This window comes from Hemicordylus capensis, chromosome 2 (assembly GCF_027244095.1).
Source record: "Hemicordylus capensis ecotype Gifberg chromosome 2, rHemCap1.1.pri, whole genome shotgun sequence".
Classification (NCBI taxonomy): domain Eukaryota; kingdom Metazoa; phylum Chordata; class Lepidosauria; order Squamata; family Cordylidae; genus Hemicordylus; species Hemicordylus capensis.
In genome coordinates this window covers 200,913,587-200,928,189 of record NC_069658.1, presented here as the reverse complement: position 1 = coordinate 200,928,189, position 14,603 = coordinate 200,913,587, and the positions used below count along the sequence as shown (strand labels likewise).

At 45.2% G+C, this 14,603-nt stretch overlaps 2 long non-coding RNA genes across 2 annotated transcripts in view; one reads left to right on the top strand and one right to left on the bottom strand.

Moving 5' to 3' along the window:
• The window catches only part of LOC128344859 (uncharacterized), a 52,709-nt gene that overhangs the window by 28,797 nt on the left and 9,309 nt on the right, over positions 1 to 14,603 (top strand). The window contains exon 2 of the long non-coding RNA XR_008316099.1: positions 6,239 to 6,351. This is a non-coding gene — a long non-coding RNA (uncharacterized LOC128344859). The remainder of the gene's footprint in view (positions 1 to 6,238; positions 6,352 to 14,603) is intronic.
• LOC128344858 (uncharacterized) lies at positions 810 to 12,679 on the bottom strand. The gene is made up of 2 exons (XR_008316098.1): positions 11,885 to 12,679; positions 810 to 2,223 (listed from the first exon to the last, which is right to left on the bottom strand). It is a non-coding gene; the product is annotated as an uncharacterized LOC128344858 (long non-coding RNA).

Genomic DNA, 14,603 nt, shown 5'->3' with positions numbered 1-14,603 from the left:
AGAAATCACCATCAGCCAACTACAAAAAAAACTTCACTGGGAACAGCCTACATTTTGTGGCAATACCTATAACAACAATATTGATAACAAAATTCTGGCATCCCAGGTCCTTGGGAAGGACTCAACGTCTGGATAAAACAAACCAGTCAATAACACCTGTTTGACTGTGCAAACAAGAAATAATAATAATAATCAAAATTTAAAAGGCCTTTAAAGGTAAAGTGTGCTGTCAAGTTGATTTCGACTCCTGGTGCTCACAGAGCCCTGTGGTTTTCTTTTGGTAGAATACAGGAGGGGTTTACCATTGCCTCCTCCCGCGCAGTATGAGATGATGCCTTTCAGCATCTTCGTGTATTGCAGGTGCCCAATATAATACCAGTGGGGATTCGAACCGGCAACCTTCTGCTTGTTAGTCAAGCATTTACCTGGCATCTAAAAGGACCAAGTGATGAAGCCAGGCAAACCTCGCAGGGGAGGCTATGCCTTAAACGGGGTGCCACCACCATAAAGGCCCTCTCCCTAGTAGCCACCCGCTTTGCGTTTTTTGGCAGGGCCACTCAGAGCAGGACCTCTGAAGGAGATCTTAAGGCCCAAGTCGGGACATATGGGGCAAGTAACTGCAGATTCTATAGATTCTCCACTCCACACACTCATGAAATCTTTTGTGAAGGTGGTATGTTTACAACAAGCTTTAAAATGCTCCTGCGGAATCCAGGCATTTCCTCCATTTGTGGCTGTCATAATTTCGTAAGGAATACTTCAGAGATACCTCCCAAATTCTTTGCAAATAAGAGAAAAGAAACAGAATGGTCACTGAATAGCATGTATAATTGGACCACATTATAAAATTTGCACTCTCATAGGCTCCAACTGACCCTATTGATCAGGGACAGTCTCTATTTCTAGGATCTGTCCCTGGTAAATTACTGTCCCTATTTTGTCCCTTTTCTTCCCTCTTAGGAATGCCTTGTACAGGGTCCCCCACCCCCGCCGCCTCGTCCTGCCCTTCATTTCAGTTGCTAGGCTTGTCATTCTTCAGGATTCAGCTCCCTCCCCAGAATCTCTAGAAATGAAACCTCCAAGTGGGTTGGTGGATGCATCATGTCTCTAGTGCGCCTGTGTTTTCATGGATGCGCAACTCTCAGTTGTTATGCAGTGCACAGCGATAGCAGGTGGAATCCAGCTTTCCCTTCACTAATGTGTAATAGTGGGGTGGAGGCGGTGGCAGAAAGCCATGGTATGAGAACTGGTTGTTACCCATATATTCCTAGTTTAACCTATATTGTTCTGCAAAATGTTGGAAGGGATGGGCTTGGCTCATCTGCTTTAGAAATCTGAAATGATAAGCTCTGTCCTTTATTGCCTGTTTTCCATTTGTGACATGCTGCCAGGTGGCTTGGCCACACCCCCCACATATTCTACACCACGCCTCCCAGGTTGGTTGGTCATGCATCCTACACATTCACAGGCGTGACCCTGTTTTCATCAGTGAAACATTGGAGGGTATGCAGTGAATCATGTTGAATGCTAGCAAGCATCCTCCTTTGTGTGAGTGGGTAGTTCAGGCTCACTGGAGGTGTTTATTATTTTATTTCTCACAAGAGAACCTTGGCATACCGTTTCAGAATAACTGGCAGTGTGGCAGCAGAGCACAAGAGCTGCCTCCTGAGGACCATGTAGTCTTCCATTTGGTCCTGCAGTCCACACAGGGCTCCTCCAACCTCTCTTGATAAGCCATTCCTTCCAGGTGGTTTCAGTCCTTTGAAGGGAATCTGCCAGGAATCTATAGGAAAGAGCCTTCAGGGACGGCCTCCACCTTGGCCCTCTCAGTGTGCCTGGAGATGGCGATGTAACTTTTCATGTCCTCTTCCAACATGATTTGGCAACGTGGCTGCATTCCCTTGAAAGAGGGTTCCTCTCTTTATGGGTGTTACACCTCCAGTCTGCTGTCAAGGAAGCAAGATTCATGACTCTTGGAAGATGTATTTGTGATGACTCAGTGTGAGGAGATGTCAGCAATGATGGCCTTAATAACAGCTTGTTCGGTTTAAACAGCCCAGAGCCACAGAGGAGGGCTGGGGTACTAAAGAGGGGCTAAAACAAAGTTCCTCCTTTCCTTGCTCACACACAGCATCTCTACAACTTGAGAGGAGCCCATTCAACAGAAGCAGCTAGCTGCGGCTTTCTTTTGCATATCAGCACTCTGTGGACTAGGCTCTTTTCCTTAAAAAAAAAAAAAAGAGGAAAAAAAGACTGTGAGCCCCTTGGGATCAGGACTAATTTTTTTTAAAATGCTGTAAGGCACCTGAGCCTATTGTAGAGTGGGATGCAAATAAATAAATGCCCTGGCGAGTTGCCCTGGGGACTACAGGAGGGAAGCATTCTCTTGCTTCTGCCATCGGACAGAGGACTGGGGTGTTGTACCACTTGCCTCCAGGAAAAAACATCTATTATATTAATTCTCCTGGGTGTGCCTTGGAATGTGCGCCCCAGAGCCCAGCTGATTGGCTGGATGGCGGATGCGCCTGATTGGCTGAGGCGCACCTGGGAGGATTAGTTGCCGTGGCGGTGGCCCAGCCGTGGAGGCCAGAGGTGGTGGGCCCGGCCGCAGAGGCAAGGCCCAGGAAGGGGGAAAGAAAGTGGGAGGGGCAGAAGTGGCAGTGGGGAGGTGAGGTGGCTGGGCCCGGAAGCAGAGACTGGGGCAGAAGCGGGGGAGAGGTAACCGCCGGCCCCAAAGAGAGCACAGATGCTTTGTGTGGGGTCGGCTGGTCATCAAAATAAAAGGAAGATGACCAGAATAGTTCCATCCATTGGCTAGTGAAGGAACAGGAGTTTACTTCCATCTCCCTGCCAGGAAGAACTCTACTTTGTTGTTCTCTGGCTGCTTTTTGCCCAGGGACTGTGTACCTACAGGGAAGCACCCTTTATTTAGCTTCTGCCATAGGCCAAGGACTAAGGGCCACTGGGGATTTGCACCACTTGCCTCTCAGAAAAAACCTCTCAGCAAGGGGAAGACTGGTCTGGCCATAGTCACTGGCTAGAGAAGGGGCAACTATGGGACACTTGCTTCCCTTCTCCCTGCAGGAAAGAATTTTGCTCTGTTGCTCTCTAGTTGTCTTGGGAACTGCAGATCCAAAGGGAAGCACCCTCTGGACTTTGCCATTGGCTAGAGGATTAGAGGCAATGTTCCCTCTAACAGGGATTCCTAGATGTTGTTGACAACGCCCAGAATCCTCAGCAGCAAAGGATTTTGCTTGGGGATTATGAGAGTTGTAGTCAACATCTGGGAATCCCTGTTAGAGGAAATAATGATTAGGGGCTGCTGGAGGGTTGCATACGTATCTGCTTTGTGCTGACTTGGGATCATTTTTATTATTTGATTGTAAATGTTTTAAACAATATCTCAGTAGTAGTAGTAGTAGTAATAGTATCATCCTCATCCAGATTGCAGAGGGTAGCTTTGTACCTGTGCTGCTGAGCCAAATCCAAGTTGGTATTACTCATATTAGGTCAAACTGAAATAAATGTGGGACATGAAATCCAAACACAGACCTAGGGAACATCCATTTGGATGCAAACCCCCCACATTTTAGTTTATAACAAACCACATGGTAGGATACAGGCACCTGTCTTTCAATCACATTTATGAGTTTGCCTTTCTGCAAGCACTTAAGGAATGTAAAAGGGGGGAACCAATGATGAAATCAATTACAACCGTTAAAATGTCAGAAAAGCAACCAGTGTGAAATGTTTTTTTTTAACTAACATCGAATATATTTAAAGAAACAAATTTAAAAACACATTTAAAAACTACAAAACACTAACAATCACCAGTATTAACAATTCAGTACATTTAAAGATAAAAGGGTTTTAATCTGGTGTCTAAATGGAGACAACGCAGGTCCTGGTGGGCTGCTTTGGGGAGGCTTTTTCATATCTAAGGAATATGAAATATTCCTTTTCCAGTACTGAAAAAGCCCTGCCTGCTCTGAGAGCCACATAAACTGATCTCACAAAAGGAAGGCATATAGCATATAAACTGGGGGAGAGGTAAGAAGCAAGACAATATTATGCTAAGTGCTGCACATTTTTAAAAAATCTTTTTTTTTTAAAAAAAAGGCCACCAGGAAAAAAATGGCCACCACACATGCGCAAATGGTCTCTGTGAGGCCCTGGGCCATGCCAGGCCTCACAGAGGCCATTTGCGCATGTGCGGCAGTCTCCAAAATGGCCACCGCGCTGATTTATGGAGGCCTGAATGGGCCAAAAAATAACACTCCAGCAGGCCACGGCAATGATTTAGAGGCTGGCGGGGGCAGGGGAACGTTCCCAGACCTCCCCCTGCAGCCTATAGGAAGCCCCCTGAAGGGGCAGAAGGTAGTTAAATTTAATTTTAAAAAAAATGGCAAGCTGGCCGGGGTGGTTTGGTACCAGTCCAGATGGAACCGGGAAGGGGTTCGGTTCGACTCCGAACCCTCAAACTGAATCCCCAAACCCCCGGACCCCTGGACTGGTTTGCACATCCCTAGATATCTCACCATGTTGTCCAAATGTGTGCAGCTCCAGTTCTGTGAGGCGACCCACCCAAAGTTTGGATCTTGGAACTGCAATCTGAACCCTCGAGTTGTAATGAGTTTCATCACCCCAACCTGAGGTTCCATGCAGCCTGTATGTTGTCCAAATTTGGAACCACAGGCTGCGTTCAGTGTGACTGGAGTTGAGGAAGGAAGCTCCCTCCCTCCGGCCATGGTTGCCTGTGTGGGCTGTCTTTCATGACAGAAGGCGGCCCACACAGCCAGTTCCCCCTTCCTCTCTGCAGTCTCTCTGTGACGTCCAAATTCAAACAGGAGAGTGGAGGGGAGTAGAACTGCAGGTCCATGGGACCCACTGTTCTGTGTTATGTGTGAATGAGGCCAATGTGTGGTTTCCTCACAGCTGGTGTTCTTTTTTTAGAGACAAATTCAAAACTGCACAATACCCCAACATACACCTGTGCATTCCCTTGTCTGTGCACACACATACTCGGTTGCCTAGAGTCACATTCCATGACACTGAGAAGCCTACAAAGAATGGAGGAATATCCTCGGAACTGAGCATTTGACAGCACTGTTGCAGAAGAGTGTTATACTCACTGGTGGATACTCTGTGGGGAGAAGCAGCAGAGTCTGCAGGAACCATTTTAGCAAGGGGTGGAGAAATTGATGCACTCGATCAGGGTTTTAGAAGAGCCTGGACAACTCACTTAACTTTTCTCATTGCTATCAATCACTTTTTACATCACCCTACATAATACAACTTTTGCATGACTTGACTGTTGGAACTGCTCACATGTTTGTTTGTTTGTTTGTTTGTTTGTTTTTACACTTATATCCCGCTCTTCCTCTGTGAGGTAGGTTAGGCTGAGAGATACATGACTGGCCCAGAGTCACCCAGTGAGTTTCATGGCTGAATGGGGATTCAAACCTGGGTCTTCCCAGTCCCAGTCTAGCACTCTAACCACTCTGTTCTCTTGGAGCTGCACATTTTATTTTATTTTATTTTATTTTATTTTATTTTATTTTATTTTATTTTATGGAATTGCACATTTTGTGCCTGGTTGCACATTTTAAAAAGTGCTGCTCTCAGCCAAAACAATGGTAAGGCTAAAACCATGTTGCTGAGCATCTTGGAGGAAGGGCGGACAATTGTAACAAAAATAAATCTACTCTGAGGCAACAGCCTGCTTTACATCTATGTAAACTTCCATCCAAGTGGAAGGCGCTAGAATGCAGTTAGAAAGGTTATTATTACCTCCATCTGAACTGATTTGATATTCAGAAAGCATGAGTGAAATGATTAGGTTTTCCAAGTGCTTGTGCTCATGCTCGCCTCAAATGCTGATCTAAGTGTGAGTAGTAATAATAATACACAAATATTCTCTGGAGCCAGAGTCATTCTTGGTTGTTCTTCAGTCCTGGTCAAACAGCACAGAAGGAATATATCCAAATATATTACAGATGGAAAAGAGCCTCACTATTATGTTGTTTAGTGTGGTTACACACATTCCATTTTTGGGAAAGGTGCCCAGATCCATCCTGACCTGCCTCTTGGGGGAAATGAGCAAATATGTGGATTAAGAACAAAAGAACTTTTAACCATTTCCCACATGCTTAACATTAGCCATGAGATGCACCTTTCTCAAGTGTGTGGGAGTAAATCCACCTGCTGTATCTGATAGAAATGATTTATTTCTGTTTAGGTTGCACAGTGAAAAATGATAGTAATCTTCTACAACCGAGAAACACAACATGGGGCAATTGCCTGGGGCCTCTCCCAGGCAGATAAGCTTGTCTTTGAGAAAATTGGCATTAGGTGAGTGAGAATAAACTGCTTTTAACCATCAGACATTTATATGTGTCACAAGAGTTAACCCTTCTTCTTATATAACATGGGAAGACATGACAGAGCTCTGTCAGAGAGGAGAAGCATCTTAGATTTCAGCAGAGGTAGGGGGCAAGGAGATGTCAGTGTGCTGGCCCAAGATGGTCAGAGTGGGTTAAATGCCCACTCTCAGACATATTCCAGATTTAATTGCAAACAAACAAAACCCACTTTAAAAAAAAAAAAAAAAACACAGAGGTGGGTCTCACAATCAATCACGGAGCTGGCGGGTGCTGGGGGAGCGGGTAGGCTGGCAAGACCCCCAGAGCCAGGAGGCGGCTTTTTGCCTCCCCTCCAGGAGTCTCCTTGTGAGTAGCCGCGGCGCAGAACCACGCCGTGGACCCACGCTGTGGCTACTCACGATTTTTAAACCTAGGTTTGCGGAGTGCTTGCTCCACAAACCTAGTTTAAGGGCTGGGGTAGTTAGGTGGGTTACCCGCTTCAGAGCCACTGGGCTCGCAGCCGAGCCCGGTGGTTCATACGATGAGACAAAATCGGGCTAGCCTCCGCTAGCCCGATTTTGTCCCATCATGTGAATAGCCTCACAATTTGTTGTGGCTTGGTTACTTTTTACATCTCTCCAGAATGTCAAACAGCCGCCCTGTCACTTTAGCAACAGGGTTTTGGTATTTAGGATACACACCGAGTCCACATTCTCACAACCATGGGTAGTGTGGTTAAAGAGTTAATCGGAATAGCTGAGTCCCAGGTGCTGCCATGGAGCATGATGTGAGGATTTGGAATTTCTGGGCAATCCAGATCAAACTGCTGTGGTTAAACAGCATTTAATTGGGATCAGCCATTACGGCTAACTCTTTAACCATGCTCCTTGTGGGCATGAGAACACAGCCCAAGTAGATGCGTTCATTAAATTCTTTATAATGATAGTCTCTTGATGTGAAGGGAGTGAAATTCTCAGTTGAGAATTATAACTTGAATTGGGGGTGGGGCTTCAAAGCAGGGAGAAGCTGCCACCCAGTACCTTTTTTCACAGGTGTTGATGCTCCTGGTGACTGTGGTCTGGTGGCTGCCATTTTTATCTCCCATAAGCCTCCAAGTACAATGTTACATGAAGGCAGAAATAGCTGGCCCTGTTTCTGCCATCACATAGCATGGTTCTTGGAGATAAAGACCCAGAAGACTTATATAACCTTTGACCAGTTTCAAACCTCCCCTTCTTGGGCAAGGTGTTGGGGACAGGGAGCATTGTGGCATTTCAGCTCCAGGCAGCTCTGGATGAATCTGATTACTTAGATCCTTTCCAGTCTGGCTTCCGACCTGGATATGGGACTGAAACTGCCTTGGTAGCCCTGGTGGATGACCTACGCCAGGAGATAGACAGAGGGAGTGTGACTCTGTTGATCTTCCTGGACCTCTCAGCTGCTTTTGATACCATCAACCATGGTATCCTTCCCCGACATCTCTCTGGGTTGGGACTTGGGGGCACGGTTATACGGTGGCTCCGTTCCTACCTAGGGGGTCATACACAGGTGGTGCTGGGGGATGCCTGCTCTACCCCTTGGCCTTTGGCCTATGGGGTGCCACAAGGATCTATTCTGTCCCCATGCTGTTTAACATTTACATGAAACCCCTGGGAGAGGTCATCCGTAGGTGTAGGGTGCGGTGCCATCAATATGCTGATGACACCCAGCTCTACCTATCTTTTAAGTCAGCAGGCACCAGGGAGGCAGTGGATGTTCTGAACCAGGGCTTGGAGGCTGTTCTGGACTGGATGGGGGCAAACAAGCTGAAACTTAATCCAGATAAGACAGAAGTGCTCTGGGTTGGTAGAACTGATCATCCGAGTAATGAGGTAAATCTGGTCTTGGAAGGGGTCACGCTCCCTCTTAAAGACAAAGTCCGCAGCTTGGGAGTGTTTCTGGACCCAAAACTGTCCTTGGAGGCACAGGTGGCAGCGGTGTGCAGAAGCACCTGTTATCAACTACGGCTGGTACGCCAGCTGCGACCCTACTTGGAGAAGTCAGACCTGACCTCAGTTACTCATGCATTGGTAACATCCAGATTGGACTACTGCAATGCACTCTATGTGGGTCTGCCCTTAAAGACTGTTCGGAAGCTTCAGATGGTTCAGAATGCTGCCGCAAGGATGCTCGTGGGTGCAAGTTGCTTCATGAGTATTACACTCATCCTGCGTCAGCTTCATTAGCTACCGGTCCGCTTCCAGGCTATATTCAAGGTGCTGGTATTGACCTTTAAAGTCCTACACAGCTTGGGGCCAGGGTACCTGTCGGACCGCATTTGCCCATATGAATCTGCCAGGGCCCTTCTCCCATCATCTCAGGCCCTGCTCATGACCCCACCACTAACAGAGATCCGGTTGGTGGGGAGAGACAGGGCCTTTTTGGTTGTGGCCCCTCAGCTTTGGAATGCCCTCCCTGAAGAGCTTCGACATGCTCCCTCCCTCAATGTTTTTAAAAACATCTTAAAATGCACCTTTCTAAGGATGCCTTTTAATGCTCCATTATTATTATTTTGTTATATCTGGTAGGTTCTTTAGCTTCTTTAGCTTTTTATAATTTTCAGTTTTAATTTGAACCTAATGATTGCGGCTTTTAATCAGAAAACTTTTCTTCTTTTTTTCTTTTCTTGTTTAATATAGTTAGTTTTATTACTTTTAGTGTATCTTGTGTCTATCTTATTGTTGTGAGCAGTAGTGCACTGGAGGGGCGAGGTATAAATATTTTAACACAAACAACGCACAGACTGACTACAAACAAAGGTATGACAAGGTAGCAGGGATGATACACTGGAACATCTGCATAAAATACAAGTTACCTGTAGCCAAAAATTGGTGGGACCATAAAATTGAAAAATTTGTCGAAAATGAAGACGCAAAAATATTATGGGACTTCTGACTACAAACAGACAAACATCTGCCACACAATACACCAGATATAACTGTAGTCGAGAAGAAAGAAAAACAAGTCAAAATAATCGACATAGCAATACCAGGTGATAGCAGAAGAAAAAGAAATAGAAAAAAATAACAAAATACAAAGATTTACAAATCGCAACTGAAAGGCAATTTGAAAACTGAACTGAACTGAAAGAAGAAGACCAAAATAACTGAAAGAAGAAGAAGAAGAAGAATTGAAAGAAGACCAAAATAATCCCAGTAGTAATTGGCACCCTAGGTGCAATTCCAAAAGACCTTGAAGAGCACCTCAACACCATAGGGGCCACAGAAATCACCATCAGCCAATTACAAAAAGCAACTTCACTTTGGAACAGCCTATATTTTGTGATGATGTCTATAATATATATATATTATATATATAATAATAATAAAAATATTGATAATAAAATTCAGCCATCTTAGGTCCTTGGGAAGGACTCGATGTCTGGATAAAACAAACCAGTCAATAACACCTGTCTGACTGTGTAAACAAGAAATAATAATTACGTCTAGTTCAACTAGAAGAGGTTATTTTAAAAGAATGTACCAAATTTGGAAAGAGAAGCATCCAGTACAGAAATAACAGAACAAAGGCTAGCAGACCAGAGAAGATTCATAATAAGAAATAAAGTATTTACAGAAGTTGAGCTGGAAGAACTGCAAAGAGCAACACAGGCTCAAGATATGGAAGAAGAATTACCACCAAGTAAAGAAGTTGCTCAGGCGCAGGTGGAGGAGGTTTAGAAATAGAGGATGCCACTGTTGCTGAACTGTTTCAAAATCAAAACCAGGCAACCGCCCCTTTGCCCTCACCTCAAAAACCCGAATGCCATTTAACAGAAAAGCAACAAGAACTAAAGCAAAAAATAACTGAGCACATGAACCAAACAACCACCAGGTTTTGACTTCCAGCTCTAAAAAGAGTTGCCAAAAAACAACTTGCTCAGGCATTAAAAGATGTCAATGCTGCACTTGCAGAAATAACAACCAATTATTTGCAAGAAACAAACCAACTAATGTACAGTGCAGCAACAATAACAACACAAGAGCTCGGATATAAGATCAGTGGACCTGATAAAAAAGACAGTAGTACATCACCTAAATGGAAGATTAGATTAGAAAATAAAATCACCAGGCTTAGATCAGATGCTAGTAAACTGAAAGATATGAAAGACAAGAAGCTGAAGAATGAAAACACCAAACAGTATCTGATCCAAAAATACCACCTAGATTCAAGGAGAATTAGAGAAGTCCTGGAAATAATAAAGCAGCAAATAACAGCAGTGTCAAAGAAGATTAGCAGATATGAAGCCAGAACTACACAACACAGGCAGAATCTCCAATTCCAGTCGAATCAGAGACGTTTCTACCAAAGCATAGAAGGAGAAACTCAAGAAACCTAGAAACACCAAATAAAGAAGAAACAGTGCAATTCTAGGAAGAATTGTAGATTATAATAAAAAAGCAGGCTGGGTGAAAGAGTTCGAAAAATGTAACCAACAAATGCAAGATCTAATAATAACACCAGAATTAGTAAGTGAAAGAGCAAAGAAAATTAAAAACTGGACTGTACCAAACCTAACAAGCCTCCATAAACAACTATCAAAACAGTTCAATCACATTTTGCAAGGAGGTGATTTGAACAATGGCTAACAACTGGCAAAACTCATTTCATAATGAAAGACCCAGCAAAAGCTGTAGCTCCAAATAATTATAGGCCAATAACCTGCCTGCCAACCATGTTCAAATTATTAACTGGAATAATAGCAGATGAAGTAGTGCAACACTTATTAACTAACAAACAGCTTTCAGTTGAACAGAAAGGAAATTGCCCGAACACCAGAGGCACAAAAGACCAGCTGCTGATTGACAAAATGATTTTAGAAAATGGCAAGAGAAGAAAAACAAATCTAAGAGTTGCATGGATTGACTACAAGAAGGCCTTCTACTCATTGTCTCACGCATGGATACTAAAATGTTTAGAAACAACTGATGTCAGCAAAATCATTCAGATATTTATAAAAAAGCAATGAGCATGTGGAGTACACAGTTAACGATAAATGGCGAGACACTTGGACAGGTTAGCATTAGAAGAGGCATTTTCCAAGGGGACTCACTATCCCCTCTGTTGTTTGTAATTGCCATGACTCCACTTTCACAAATACTAAACAGAACAGGCCTCGGATACCAAACATCTAAAACATCAAGTAAAATAAACTATCTGCTGTACATGGACAATTTGAAGTTGTATGGAAAGTCCCAGTCAGAAACTGAATCACTGCTAAACACTGTCCATATATTCAGTAGCGATATGGCAATGGAGTCTGGACTAGACAAGTGTGCTGCATTAATAATGAACAGAGGGAAAATAACAAAAACAGAAGGAATAGAACTGCCCAATGGAAGCAAGATCAAGAACCCGGAAGAGAAAGAACATTACAAATATGTGGGCATTCTCCAGGCTGATAGAACCCAACTGTTCCAACAAAGAAGACACCAGGGACAAACATTGTTTTTTAACAAAGTCCCCCAACCACTGCAACTCACCGGCTGACAAAGCTTCATTGTTAGGGCTGGTAATAGTCTCAGGCGTTTCTGAGCGCACCCCCTGTAGGAGTGCAGCAGCAGCAGCGAGCGGCAAGGCCGAAGGCAAAGCCTTATAAACAGGCACGGGCTGAGGAGAGACATAATTGCTGCTGTGGTTTTGGCGGGAATCTCAGAGACTGCCGTTGGTGATAGCCGCGCCCGTACTGCCTGTAGCTGAAGCCTCTCACAAAGTGGAGCCCCACCGGAGGCCAGCTTGCATTCCTTTTTCTTTTAGGCCACGTCTGGCCATGGTTTTGGCAGGAATCTCAGAGACTGCCGTTGGTGATAGCCGCGCCCGTACTGCCTGTAGCTGAAGCCTCTCACAAAGTGGAGCCCCACCGGAGGCCAGCTTGCATTCCTTTTTCTTTTAGGCCACGTCTGGCCATGGTTTTGGCAGGAATCTCAGAGACTGCCGTTGGTGATAGCCATGCCCGTACTGCCTGTAGCTGAAGCCTCTCACAAAGTGGAGCCCCACCGGAGGCCAGCTTCCATTCCTTTTTCTTTTCGGTCACGTCTGGGCCATTTAAGTGTTTGGTCTTCTTTGCCACTTTTGGGGGCAGAACGAGCTCTAGGCACGGAGCCATCTCAGAGCTTTTAGCAATGGTTCCCTCAGAGAACCCAGCAGCGCACACGGCAGCAGTCCCAGACACCGCATAGGTGGGTGCCAACATAGCCTCTAAGAGGATAACCAAGGAAAAACAAGCCTAAGGCAGCTAGAAGCTAGAGGAGACTGGGCAGCTTGTGGACTGACTTGAAGCAAGACAGGACCGGAACTGGGTTGGGTGTGGCTGGAGCAGCATAGTATATACAGATCTGAAATCTGATTGGCCCTGTCTTGAAGCATGAGAAGGCTGACAACCCGTCAAGTTAGGATGCCCTCCCCATTCCTCGGAAAAATCCTAAGGTTCAAACTCAATGGTGTGAATACCATACAAGCCATGTACTAGCTGCAGTTTCCAAATATTCTTCCAAGGCAGCCCCATGCAGTGTGTATTACAGTAATCCAGCCGTGACGTGACCAAGGTATAGGATCTGCCTTATGGTATCTATTGCTAGAGGGAGGGACAGTTTGGGCTAGTACTGCTGTCCGTGCACAATGGTAGCTATGTGACTCATGCTGATCCTGCTGGTCCATTTAGATTTGCAGCAGTCACCATGAGAATAAGTACTTTCCCTGTGTGGATTTCAAGTGTCAGGAACGCTTCAGCACATTCAACAGGCGCAAACACACTCAAACTGCTGGAGAAAATCAACACCAGAAGTGCCCGTAGAAGCATCTCTTCTATTGTTTTTTGAAAGGGCATATCTACATGACAAACTTAAACTGAGTCAATAGTTCCCTCTCCGCAGAGAACCTGGATGTTGTACATTCATGAGAGGGCAATAAAGAAGTACACTTTCCAAGACACAATTCCCAGGATACTTTGGAAGTGTTGACTGTTAAAATGGTATAAAACCAGTAACTCTAGACTAGACTAGACTAGATATGCCAAAGAGACATACAGATGAAAGACTAGACTAACGTATTTATTGTGGCATAAATTTTCCCAGCGCAAGAGCTTATTATTTCAGTTGCATGAAATGAAAAGGGAAAGTATTGGATATATGCATGTGTATAGGTCAGTGACTAGGGGGAACAATTATGCAACATGAGATCAAATGGTAAAGAAGCATCTTATGAAAACAGAAGTGCCATACATGAATCAATCTGCTGAAGTAAATAAGATTTAATCAGTGGGTGATTTGGCACAGCTGTGACTGAGGCAGCTAGCACCAGAAGACTTGTTCTATGTAGGACAAGAGCTCCATGGGGCCCCATCTCTGGAGCTGTGCTTCCATTAATGCAGGACTTTGTTCCTTATGGGAGCCCAAAGGGCCATAATAGGGAGGCACGAAAAGAGCAAATATGGCTGAAGGGAGCCTGAGAATCCAGATGTGACTGAGTGAGCTTCTTCTTGTTGTGTTCTGGCTAGAGGTCACTTCTTTTGCACGTGTGCACAGAGAGGCCCGAAACGGGACATTGTCATTTGGGAGGCCAGCGGGAGGGTGGAAGGAGCCCCCACCCCCCAACTCTGCCCCCACCCCCATGGCCACGCCGTCATCCCACCACACAGCGGCTTGAGGTTTAAAGTTAAAGTTAAAGCTGAAAGAACAGACAGAGGCCTTTCCCCTTGCCACCACCCCCTGCCGCTGCTGCCATCCCACTGCACAGCAACTTGCATTTTAAAGGTAAAAGAACAGACAGAGACCTTTTCCTCAACCCCCTCCCCCCACTTATAGCCCTTTACTTGTAAAGGGGAATGCTTGCCAGATCCCCCTTTACAAGTATAACTGTTGCACCCCTCAAGCTGGCTCGATGGCAGAACTGGACCATGCCATACTCAATCGAGCCTGAGCCTTCTGGGGCGGGTCGAATCTGGTCCAGATTTTAGCCGCACTGTGCAAGTCGATTTTGTGCACACCCCTAGTACATATGCTGGTAATCTCCACTTGACTACTGCAATGCGCTCTATGTGGGGCTGCCTTTGTACATAGCCCGGAAACTGCAGTTGGTTCAGAATGCGGCAGCCAGGTTGATCTCGGAGAGACCATATTGTTGGGAATTCTCTCTGGTAAGAGATACCCTTCTATTACAGCAGAGTGCACTGAGGCACAACACAGAGGAGTCTGCCCAGGCATG